Source organism: Ascaphus truei, chromosome 6 (genome assembly GCF_040206685.1).
Source record: "Ascaphus truei isolate aAscTru1 chromosome 6, aAscTru1.hap1, whole genome shotgun sequence".
Classification (NCBI taxonomy): domain Eukaryota; kingdom Metazoa; phylum Chordata; class Amphibia; order Anura; family Ascaphidae; genus Ascaphus; species Ascaphus truei.
The window spans coordinates 103,945,186-103,957,690 of record NC_134488.1 but is presented as its reverse complement, the minus strand read 5'-3'; the positions used below and the strand labels follow the sequence as shown (position 1 = coordinate 103,957,690).

Genomic DNA, 12,505 nt, shown 5'->3' with positions numbered 1-12,505 from the left:
TCGTTTCTTCCATCTTCTTTACTTGTAATCCATTCCGCATGGTAAATCCAGCAACGGAAGTTGTCTCGTAGTGTTCTTGAGCTAAAATGAGACGGAACAGACCTTATGTAGGGCCTGTAACATCAAATTTTAGGGTCAGATAGTACAGCTCCAATCCGCTCCAATTGGATGCTGTATCAGGTGAACAGCTTTTCATTTTTTTAAGGATGCAACGTCATCTCTAAGGGAGGTACGTCACATCCTTAAAACCACATGGCTGATATGTTTAAGGGATGATGTCACAACCTTTTTAACAAATTGAACATATCACATAGTACAGGAACCAATGGGATTGTCTTCAATCCCATTGGCTGTAATACCATGTGATATCAACCATGTTGTTTTAAGGATGTGACGTACTTCCCTTGGAGATGACGTTACATCCTTAATTTTTGTTTTGGATTTACCATTGGGTTTGGATTGAATAGTTTAAATAGTTTGTATAAAATAATACCAAATATACTGTTAACTGCAGGAAGAATTATTCTAAAGTCTGTTTTGTGCTAGTTGGATTGAGATTTTTAAGGTATAGCCACAGGTTTCTAGGATTTCCCTTCACTTTGTTTCTTCCTGCAACATGTAAGGGCCGTTCTATAGTGTGTGCGCCCGTGCCTGTGCGAACGCGCGTGCACGTGACACACACTTTTTGAGTGTATAGAGTCAGTGTGACAGGCTGGAAAGGTAGTGTGTGTGTATATGTGTGTGTGTTATAAATATGTTTTAAATAAATAAATACGTTAATAAATTATTTATTAACATTGTACATACATAAACATACACACACATACATACACACACACATATACACACACACATATACATACACACACACATACATACACACACACACATATACACACACACATACATTTTAGTAGCGGTAGTGGCACAAATTCTTTATTTGACTCATCTTCCCCCCTGTCGGCCGGCTGCACGCTCACTGCCGTGCGTGCGCGGTGCCATTATAGAAAGGCTGACTAACCTCAGCCAACTAAAACGGCGTAGCAAGCGCGCACACTATAGAACAGCCCTTAAGGTCTTTGACTGAGCCACCTGTGCTGAAGCAGGGATATCCTTAAAACCTGACCTGTTGGTGGCCCTCGGGGACTGGAGTTGCCCACCCCTGGTCTATAGACTATGCGACTTCAATTTCATGCTGTAATTTTTTTTTACTTGTGCTTTTAGCACCAATGCTGTATATCAGAGTATTTCGCTGTGACATTGGCAGCGTGTCAATGGGAGGAGCTACGTGTTGCTCACATGGTAATGAGATGTATCACGTTGTGCGTCTGTGTCTCTCAATTCTTTCCTTTCTTTTAGTAGGGTCAGAAGAAGTGGAAAGCCGGACTCCCTGTGTCACATTCTAGGCACAAACGGATGTCACAGGAAAACATTGACGCGCACTGCAAAGCAATACGTTGCAGGCCCCTCTGGCAGGGAAGGGGTTAATAGACAGGTTCCCCCAATGTATTTCCGGATCAACTGAAGGCAAACCAGTTATGGCTTTTTACAAAGTGTTGCCTCCCACACACCAAGACAAGCTTTCTTAATCTGTAGAGGCAACCACAGATCTTGTTGCAATACCTTCTTTCCGCAGCATAAACCTTTCCAGAACTGAACACTAAAGGCAATACAACTAATTCCGTTTTTGGAACTTTCAAATGGCAGTGTCCAATAATCCTGCCTTCACCGTGGGAGATTACATTACAGTCTTAGCCATGAATATGTCTGGAGCACGGACACAACCCTCAATCTTTGGTTTGAACTTTTATTTCTCTATAAAATGGTTAATATTGTTAATTACAATGATGCATCACTGCTTGGAGGGATATGAAGAGACAGTCAGCATAGCTGGCTTCCGTAGGCTGCGATTATACAGGGAAACGTAGTGACACCGGGCAGCGCAAAAACAAGTGTGATAACTGCATATAGCAAATGCGACTGTCTCCCCGCTTACTCCTGCAATGCGGGCGACCGTTGCAGCGTTTTCAAAATTTGTTTTCTGGTTGCAACTGCTGCGTCAGGTGACGCGACCGTCCAATCTTTCAGCCTGCAGCCGCGCGTGCTTGTGCACATGTCGCTCTGCGACGTCGCTAATGTGATGTCACAGATGCGTGCGCGCCCCGCAGTTCGGCTGTATAATCGCAGTCTTAGGCTGCGTCCATAGTGCGAGTGGCGCAAACAAAATACAGCAGCTCTATGGGGCCGGCCACAGTGAGTGCGCGTGCGGCAGAATTTTGAGCCGACAATAAAATGTAATTTTGTCGCGCGACGGCTGTGTCACGTGAGTGGTTCAGCCAATAAAGGCAAACCAGCCACGTGACATCACAGCCACGCCTCATCACGCCTCCCCATCGCGAGTGATCTGAGTCCACAGATCGCTCAGGCGACAGGCGTGCGCGACTCCATGTGCTCCGTCACGTACGCGCGCCCTCTATAACCAAGGCCTTATTAAGATTTAATCACCAGCCATAAAGTAACTGTTTTACTTATTTGTATCTTGTGAAAAATAATGACGCTTTGCATTTCTCTACAGAGATGTTTATCTATTCTCCTAATGAAGGATTTTTAACTACTTTCCAAACAACGAACAGAGCTTGGAGGACGACAAACTGCCTTATATTCCAGAATATTAGATAAATATTGTAAAAACACACTAAAACATTTGTTTACCATTGAGAAGTTAAAAGTGATTTTTTTCCCTTCAAAATACTCATCCGAATCAGCTAGATTGAAACTAATAAACATGCTACTGTCCTTAGATCTCTTTCATCTTAGGTAAGACTGCCCCTGTGTAAAACAAACCGCAGTATTATTTGCATATGCTTTAGCACCATGTTATAGGGACAGTGATGCTAACAATGAATGAGATTGTCATCCAATGTGGGGGTCTTATTCCATTACACACAGGCATTCAGAAACTGTGACAGTCACATAATCACGTGGACCAGACCACCTTAAAATAAATGAATGGAAACATACACCTTCTCAGACCAAGAAACCAGCCCAGATCTACATGTCACCTCCCCACTGAACAGCTGCCACACGGATCAGCCCGTGGGCTGGATAAGGGGCGGTCTCATCTGTGAATGAGTTAGTAGCAGAGGGTGAAGTTTCAAACTTTGCTCTCTCTAAGCTGAGTGAGTGGGATCAGAGGGAGCTGTAGCATTGTCGGATTCATCCCTTCTCTTTTCCCTTTTGTTATAACAAGGAAGAACAGCTCATTTATTCTGGTGAGTAAAGAATGGCATAGTATTAGTTTGTATCTCTTTGCTAAAGGATGCAAAAGCACATGGTCCCAATGCCAGCATCAGCTCTTTGTGACCTGTGTTGAGTGCAGCTATCACGGTACAGCTTCTTGTGCAGGGATACTTGACCTTTTTTTGTGTGTGATTATATTGCTGGTGCAACCGATCAGTTTTGTCAGTAGTTTACCCTTTCCCTGCCAAATGGGCCATCCATGCTTTGCAAAGCAGATTAATCCACTTGTATGGACAATGGAGACTGGTGGAACCAGGGCTGGAGTACATTAGAATCTGGTGATGACATAGGAACTTGGTGCTACTGTGATGGTCATTGTGGTCCTACCAGCCGCAGCCCTTAGACCCAGGAAATGTGTTGGTACACAATCAGGAAATAAAAGTGTGGGGAACATTTTCATGACATGTGACATTCCTATTACTCAATGGTTGTCATGGCTGGTACCCAGTGATAGTCATCATAGGTCAATATTTACCGATCTGTTGGGAACGTGGTGGTAATACCATGGTGATTTAAATCATTGTAAGAAATTACTCTGGGGTCAAGGGGAAGGCGTTTTAAATGATGTCACTCAAGTACAAAATCGTTATGTGCTTAACATATTTTGTGTTACAAAGTATTGATAAAAATAAGTTTATTACACCCATTATATACAGAGATGGTTAAATATTTACAATCAATTTTTTTACACTCCAGAATGCATACGTCTTTGGTGACAAGCTTCAAAAACCTAGCTGGAAAAGATGTGTAGGAAATGTTTTATTTCTGTAAATGCATGCAGCAGATGAGGTTTTTTTCTTGTAAACGGTTCAGCATTTGTATGAGACTGTTTTAGATAGAGAAGGTACTTTTTTTTTTTCTTTTTTTACAGATGTTAAAGTATTTGGTAAAATCAGCCAACTGTTCTACAAATGATAAAAGCAGTGTTGGAAAGTTTAACAACTGTGAATCTGTTACATGCATAGACATCAAACACGAAATCTTACTGGGCTTTTTCAAAGTCAAAGAAAATGAGCTGAACAGGTCAATTTTCTGGGTGTCTTGCTTGCTGAAGTTCTGATCTAGAAGTAACAAATACAAAGGAGAAAAAGAGGCTAACCGTAGCTCAGCACACAAGGAGGATCTGTGAGCCAATTACATGTTAGGATTATCCTGGCCAACATATGAAAACTAGATTATGTAGAAAAATGCGGGAGATCTCTTCATTTTCTGATGGGTTGGAGGAGTAAGTCTGAATGGAGAACAAAGAACAATGCTATGTTTTTCTGCAAAGTACTGTGGTCCATATTCACTAAAAGATGCTAAGCTTTAGCACGTCTTGACTCCCATTGGTTTGAATGGGAGTTACGGTGTGCCATTGGTGACAATGGGCCTGTTAGGGAGAGTGCCCACACTTAAATAGAGAGAGTTGGCAAGTATGGTCAGTATATTAGTAGTCATTCTGGGCCTCTGCACTATAGATATACTGTAGATGGGAGGGGATATTGGGTTACATATACATTGGTTGGGCTGATAGAGTAGTTTGGAGGTAAAAGATTGCCTTTTAACATCCTTGATCTTGGTTCCAATCGGAGTATCTGCTCTTTGTGACCTTGTGCAGATCGGCCCATATTTACTAATAGGTGCAATACTAGAAGATACCTTCTGACACTGGAAGATACCTTGTGGCCCATTAAAGTAATAGGTATCTTACCGCAGAGCACTGCTTAATAAATGTGGGTCAATATCGCTCTGTGTGTTGGGCGCCAAAAATGGAATGTTGCCAACTTGTGTTCCTGTTCTGTAGATTTTACAATGTATGTAGCGTTCTGCATACATTGCTAGCACTATATAAGATATACATTTTATAATAATGGTATTAAATCGGCAAGCAGCCAGCAGATTGCTTTTGCATTTTTCCATTATCTTTCTGTAAGTCTCCCCCCCCCATGTGTTTACTTACTATTGTTGTGTATATTAGTTTTGTGTTTCTGTACCATTAAGTTTTAACGCAACTATCTCCCAACCAACTATTGCGATTTTTTTCTCTCTCTGCAACTAACGGGTGCCCTGCAGCATAGTTGCTGATTTTATTAGCATCAGGAAATATCTCTTTCCTGTGAAGGTTCATTGGTGCAAAAAGTGTGTCCCAGTTTCAACAACAAGCCAGTTGGGAGATTGCTGCTTGTCATCGCTACGTTCCACCTGATTGGATAACGATGCAGCAGGCGACCATTTTGTACAGAGGGAATCCAAGTCATAAGAAGTTGTGGTTCTGCCCTGGGGGTTCCAGTATCATTAAAAAGACAGTGTTTGCTGCTTAAATGTTATTGGAGGCCTTTCTGTTCCCTTGTACTTAACCACATTCGTGCAGTATGTTTCTTGTCCCCATGAGAGTAAATGGGTTAATATTTGCTGCACACTAGTGCCTCCATTGTTTGTAAATCAATGCGAACACCTGCAAGTGATGTAGGATTTTCATGTTTCCTTTTTACTTGAATCATCTTGAAGTAGTTGAACTGGCCCATAATGTTTGAGGCCCACATTTTACATTTAGTGCCAGTCCATATGGGCTCGGAGAAATCCAGAAGAGCTATGCAAGCATAAAATATTTATTGATAAGGCAACAACATATTATATATATATATATATATATATATATATATATATATATATATATATATATAATATACACCTTTTTGTTTCCACTTTTTTTTTTCCTGTAGCTCTTAGAGGCAAATATTTATATTTGTGTCACTACATTTGAGTATGATATATATATACAATCTATTACCATGCTCACATGTAGTCACACAAATATTAAGATTTGCCTCTAAGAGCTCTACAGGAAGAAAAAGCAAAGTGGGAACAAAAGGTGTATATTACAGGCATACCCCGCATTAACGTACGCAATGGGACCGGAGCATGTATGTAAAGCGAAAATGTACTTAAAGTGAAGCACTACATTTTCCCACTTATCGATGCATGTACTGTACTGCAATCGTCATATATGTGCATAACTGATGTAAATAACGCATTTGTAACAGGCTCTATAGTCTCCCCGCTTGCGCACAGCTTCGATACAGGTAGGGAGCCGGTATTGCTGTTCAGGACGTGATGACAGGCGCATGCGTGAGATGCCGTTTGCCTATTGGGCGATATGTACTTACTCGCGAGTGTACTTAAAGTGAGTGTCCTTAAAGCGGGGTATGCCTGTATTTATTTGCACGTTATCCTATAAATTAGGGAATCAACCGCTAAATGCCAGTCATTAATGTACATTCATTTGGTGACAATGAAATAGATCAACCGACACTATATATAAAACACATTATCCTGAAACTAAATGCACAGCGGTGTTCCGCATTCTTAATAATTAAATAGCAGGGTTAAACGTTAGCCAAGTCCCCCTGCAGAAGTGAAATGAAGACCTAGGGGAGGAGAGTGCTAGAAACGACCCTGTTCTGTTTTACGTTGCATATTGTGTTGACTTCATCTGTTGTTGTGACATTTCTCTGGGGTCAAGGTTGCTAGGAAAACTGATTCAAACCAGATGCAGTGGAAAAGTTTACTTTTAAAAGTAATAGTTTGTGATTCATTGGCGGCTGCCCTAATCCTAGTCTGAGCAATTTGATGTCACTGTGCACATTCGTCATATGCTTTGTATTTATTGCATACCCTGACAGTGCTGATGGTTACATTGTGGAGCTCGAAAGAGAAAGAACTTTAAGATTAGACTGTTTTTTTCAAAATGTTCTTTTAGAAATTGCCTTTATTTTTTCCTTTTCGGATCACATACTTCCCTGCCAATCCCTCCAAGTGTTTGCAAATTCAGAGAAATATTGATAATATTTTTTTGGTGATGGGTCCCTAGTGTGATTTTCTTTAACTGCTTTATATAGACGCTCACTGCAACTAATGTAATATTTATTTGCATTAAAAACCAATGCGTAACAGTGGCAATAATAATAATGCATCATCATTACAGCAGTTCGCAATTATTTGGTGAGGTATCGCCCCTATTACGCTGACCTAAGGCTATGCTTATAGTGCAGGCGACGTCAGGCTACGGTTGCTGGAAAAATTAAATTGAGATGACTTCCAGCGATCGCGACCAAGCCGTAAGCGCAACGCGACTGCGGCAATGTTTTTGTTTTGACACAACGTCGCGTCGCCGGCACTATAAGCGCAGCCTTATTGTAGTCGCTGTCGTGCAACAAGATTGCATGTTTCCCTGTTCTGAGACTGCCAGCACTCCTCAGTGTATGTTGCAACATTGTTGCTAAAAATGTAGCCTTCCCATAGCCACTAGCCTGTTGCCTTGGCAACCACCCTCTGCTAAAACTTCAGTTGGTTTGGCTTTACTCCCCTCCTATATTTTGATAGTTGATTAGCCCTCTGCTAGTTCCTGCCTGCACAGGAAAGGGTGCTTCCTTTTGGAGCCAGCAGCCATTATTAGCAATCTGTATCCCATCTCCTGGTAGAATCCATCTTAATTCACCTCTCCCCCACTTACGTCACTTACCCAGAGTTTCCATCATTTGTTATTAATGTTTTGCCTTCACAATAAAGAAAAGAAAGAAAAACTCAGTGTGCATCTAAAGGGAGTGAGTGAACTACCTGTCTCTACCACTTACCACAGTGTGCAGGAGTCGGAATAGTCATGTCTGTGTTGGTATTTTGTGGGGACTGAAGGCAGCAGGAGTTCTCATTGGGTAGAAATGCTATTTCATTTCTTAGTTCTCTAAGTATAAGGACATCACAAATTTGTGTTAAAAGGATTAGAAGTGATCCTTGCGCAGCATCGGCCTATCAATTATTACACTTCAACGTGGCTATGTTAGTTACCAGATAATGGAGATCAGAGTATGTAGCACAACATATATTGTGGTTATTTCCCTTATATCAGTTGTAATTGAAGAGCCGTGAGGACTGAACTTAATTGTTATTGTGGCATTTGTGAGCCTATATACATATATATGTGCTTAGCTTGACTGAAAACCAACTGTCTTTATGGGCCAGTAATTATGTGACATCAACGTTCAAAACATACTGTAGCCCCACAAACAAAAATGTATTTTGTACTCGCACAAGGAACCGTGAAAAGCAATACTGGTTTATTTAAAAATCAGTTTTACCTTGTATATCGAGTTTGAAGTTAGACATGTCACGTCTAATTTTTGTTCATGGAAAATTCCATGAGGATAATTTTACCTTGTAACCAGACCAATGTAGGCATGTCACCCTCAATCCGAAAAGCTGTTTACAAATTGAGGAAGGAAAACCACCCTTGGGTTTCCTTATTTATTCTTCAATGATATCCTCTTTCAGTTTGGGGATATTAAAATGTCTGCCGGTAATCAACGCTGACAGCATCATGGGGTGAAACCTGAACCATACAACCTTTCTCATCGAGTGTTGTAAAAAATATATGACTCAGGAGGACCACTGCTGTAAAGTGTTTCATATTTTAAAAAAATAAATAAAAGTGTGATACTTGGCTGAAGTGTTTCTCACTATCGCAAACGTGCTGAAGCAGCAGGAAGAGATGCTTCCTGGGAAACAGCACCATAGAAGTAACATGTTACCTTTGTTCTTTACTTTTGAGATTTATAGACCTCCAGTGGGCCCGAAACTGAAACAGTTGTCTGGAACATTTCTCTAGTGCTTGGCAGGGCCTGGGAACATTCTGACTCTGTCTAAAGAACAATGATTTGGAGATGAGTTTGAGCAGAGCTCGGCTTCCAGTTCCAGTTATGAGGCACAACCCGCTACTTGCTACTTCGAAGATGCTATGAAGGAAAAGGGCCAGAGACAAGATTGCTGAGGTGGCTAGACCAAAATATACTATGTAGACCAGGGGTGAGCAACGTCTGTCCTCAAGGACCACCAACAGGTCAGGTTTTCAGGATATCCCTGCTTCAGCACAGGTGGCTAAGTTGAAGACTGCTACTGATTGAGCCACCTGTGCTGAAGCAGGGATATCCTGAAAACCTGACCTGTTGGTGGCCCTTGAAGACAGGCGTAGCCCACCCCTGATATAGAAACACTTTGACCTTTTTTAAAGGGGCAGTTCAATCTAGCGGCTCAAAATATATAAATGATTTAATAGCTTATGAGTGTAATTAGCTTGCATATCCAAAAGTAATATATGTGGGTGCACAGCAGAAAGGAACAGGTCACGTGGCAATGAAAAATATTTATTGATGATGCATATTAAAAAACGGTGGAGGGTACAATACTCCTACGCGTTTCGTGCTTGTAGGAGTATTGTACCCTCCACCGTTTTTTAATATGCAGCATCAATAAATATTTTTCATTGCCACGTGACCTGTTCCTTTCTGCTATGCACCCACATATATTACTTTTGGACATCGTTGGACTTTGGATGAGGCTGCACACTTGTGGACATTAAGGGGCAATAGTGAGTACTTTATTTTGTTTATGGGACTTTCTAAGGAGGAGGAAAAGTTATTACACTTTCATCCCATACCCTCAGACATTATTCAGTCTATCTATGTCAATATCTAGTACAGTACTACACTATCAATACTTATACCCCCTAATTTGTTCACATCAATATGGATTAATGGTGGAACCAAGCATTTGAGCTCCCACATATCCCAATAATTAGCTTGCATAGAAAGATTGAATCACCCAAAAAGTAACTTGTCTTCTATTAATCTTGTAAAAAATGAATATGAAGTGGTTACTTGTCAGATGATGGCACCACAATTCCTATGTAAACCTAAGAACAAAGCTAAGCTAGTAATGTTAATGACTACACTTTTAGTGAAAAGATTGTTTGAAAAACATCGTAAAACCATGTATTTACCAGGGAAATGTTACAAGTTGATTTGAAAATACTTATGCTTGTCCGAACTACATTTAACTTTCCATTGTCCTCAGTTCACTTTCGTCCTATGTTTGACTCCCCCTTTAATTCGGACGGTGTTGCCTGTACTGAAGCAATCGAAGATTATTTTTCCTACAGTGAAATCATGGTTTCATGTTGTACTGGCCCCACATAAATGTCCCAAATATTTGCATGGGGCCTACAGTACTAATCTGAACCCCAGTTGCTCTTCTGTGAAAATCCATACTGACAGTGATAATACCTTCTATATATAATAATACGTGATTTCTCCCTGAAATGTGTGGGTACTATGTGTTACTCAGAGTTGCAAGGAATAATAGACTGTTTTTATCATCTGTATACAGATATATATATAAGAAAATTGTGAATGAATGATACTGTACTCAGGCTAACTTCCCTTATGAAATGAGTGACTGCTGTCTGTGTGAAAGACAAGGAGATGTCCTGTAGGTCATACGATGAAGCTGACATTATTCTGTCTGGGTTAGCACAAACTGGCAATTCGTGAAATCCAAGTTATAGCTGTGCTGCCTATCTTTCTAATGTAAGATTTGATGTTGGCACTTGTAATGAGTATTTATTGGCCATAAGTTGTTATGATGTCGTATTAACATAACCTAAAGAACAATTTAAGATTTGTAAACCATTGCCAAGAGACAGGCATATATCTGCTTCTGAGCATTGTGTTGCAGGCCTCACGAACACAAAGAGGTAATATTGCATGCTTCAAGGAGATAGAAGGTTACAAGCGATGAACACGGAATTTTTCACTTCTCTTTAGCAGCGACATTTTTCTCTCACTTCTCTGATAACAGATATGTTGTAGTCACTGTGAAGGCTGTAGCTTGAGATAAAGAGCCATTTGTCACATTGAACCACTGTCCTTGTTCAGGGGATGGAATGTTTTGTGAACAAGTAGTCAACTTTGTTGTCCAAAGAGACCACTTGCAGGCCCCGGGGCGTGATGTGGGAGTCACGATGTGCCTTAAAATAGCCTAGGCAGTTTGAATAAAGCTTCCTGCTCTAGGTTTCCACTGGTGCCTGTCACTGACCATTCTTCAACCGTTGTCAGTGTTAGTAATATGCTTGTGACATGTGAGTCCAGGGTGCAGAATGTATGAAAGCAATTTAAGGACACTCCATGAAGTGCAACTCATGAGAAGTATCACCAAACACAACCAATACGCTGTAAGGTTCAATAAACTAATCAACTACTTTTACCAATAAAGAGGCTCAAACTCAATGTGCCATTAAGACAAGAAAATACATTAACTAGGCTGTCGCTCCATACCTATTATTATCTATAAAATACTTATGAGTTTTATTCAGATGATCAAAAGCTATTCTAATGTTCTCAACTTTGCTAAGGTTGCTGAGTAAGTGGAAATGTGCCTTTAACAAGAGCCGTGTTAGTTAGTGGTGTTAGCAGTTTTTATAATACAGAATGTACCGTATGTGAACAACCTTGAACGGTCAGATAGTGACTAGCCTGCATGCCCTGCCTACTCTACTGCAACAAACTTCTGCACAGCCCCTTGGTGATTGCTTTGATATCAGTTCCTGAGTGTGGTTGAGCAGTATGGATGATTACTTTATTTAGTGACCTACAAACATTCAGTAAATTGAGATAATGAAACCTGAAGCATTTTCCTTTAAAGGTTCTGTCACCCCCAGAACTGAAACAAGCAAATGGCAGTGGCATGTTGAAAGAGTTGTTCTGAGTGAATAATGCATCTTTGTGCACACTACTCTAATAGATGGGAGGTAGGACAGGTGTGGAGAAAGCACTGACCCACATTCTGATTTTCAGAATCATAGTTAAATAGAAAAACCTTTTGGAATCCCCCAAAAAACAAACATATTAAAAATATTTGATTAAAGCAGCAGTCCAAGCTGCCATTTTTTAATTTTATTTCCCCCCCCTTTAATATGTGCATCAATACAATCCACACAATGATAAGTAATTAGCTAAATTGCAGATAGATCCGTTCTGTGATCGATCTGCGAAGATTCGGCTCTGGGGTTCACTAAATGGCTGTCAGTGCCGCAGAAGAGGACCATAGATGCAGAGTTCTGTGGGGAAGATCATGTGACCAGACAGCCACTAGATACAATTGCTGCACTGCTAGAGAGAGGGCAGGGCTCAAAAAGGGGTGCGTGTGCCAGAGTCTGTTTCAGAAGAGGAAGGGGATGTGACTTTGTAAAAAGGTTGCTATAGAAACAAAACATGCTTGTTACATTAGAATACATTAAAAATGTCCTTTAGAGTTGTTTTTAAAAAAAATGCTACAAGTATTTTCTCATAGTACAGAACTGATGTATTAAAAAAACCACATGTAGGAGATTGCT

The 12,505-nt window shown here is 40.6% G+C and overlaps 1 protein-coding gene across 4 annotated transcripts in view; it reads left to right on the top strand.

Moving 5' to 3' along the window:
• CD37 (CD37 molecule) overlaps positions 1–12,505 on the top strand; it is an 89,916-nt gene that overhangs the window by 24,997 nt on the left and 52,414 nt on the right. Inside the window, exon 1 of one of the 4 annotated variants that reach the window (XM_075605483.1) lies at positions 3,120–3,272. The exons of the other annotated variants lie outside the window; for them this stretch is intronic. The gene's annotated coding sequence lies outside the window, so the exon portion shown is untranslated. Of the gene's footprint in view, positions 1–3,119; positions 3,273–12,505 lie in introns of those variants that run through there. 4 annotated transcript variants of the gene reach the window in all.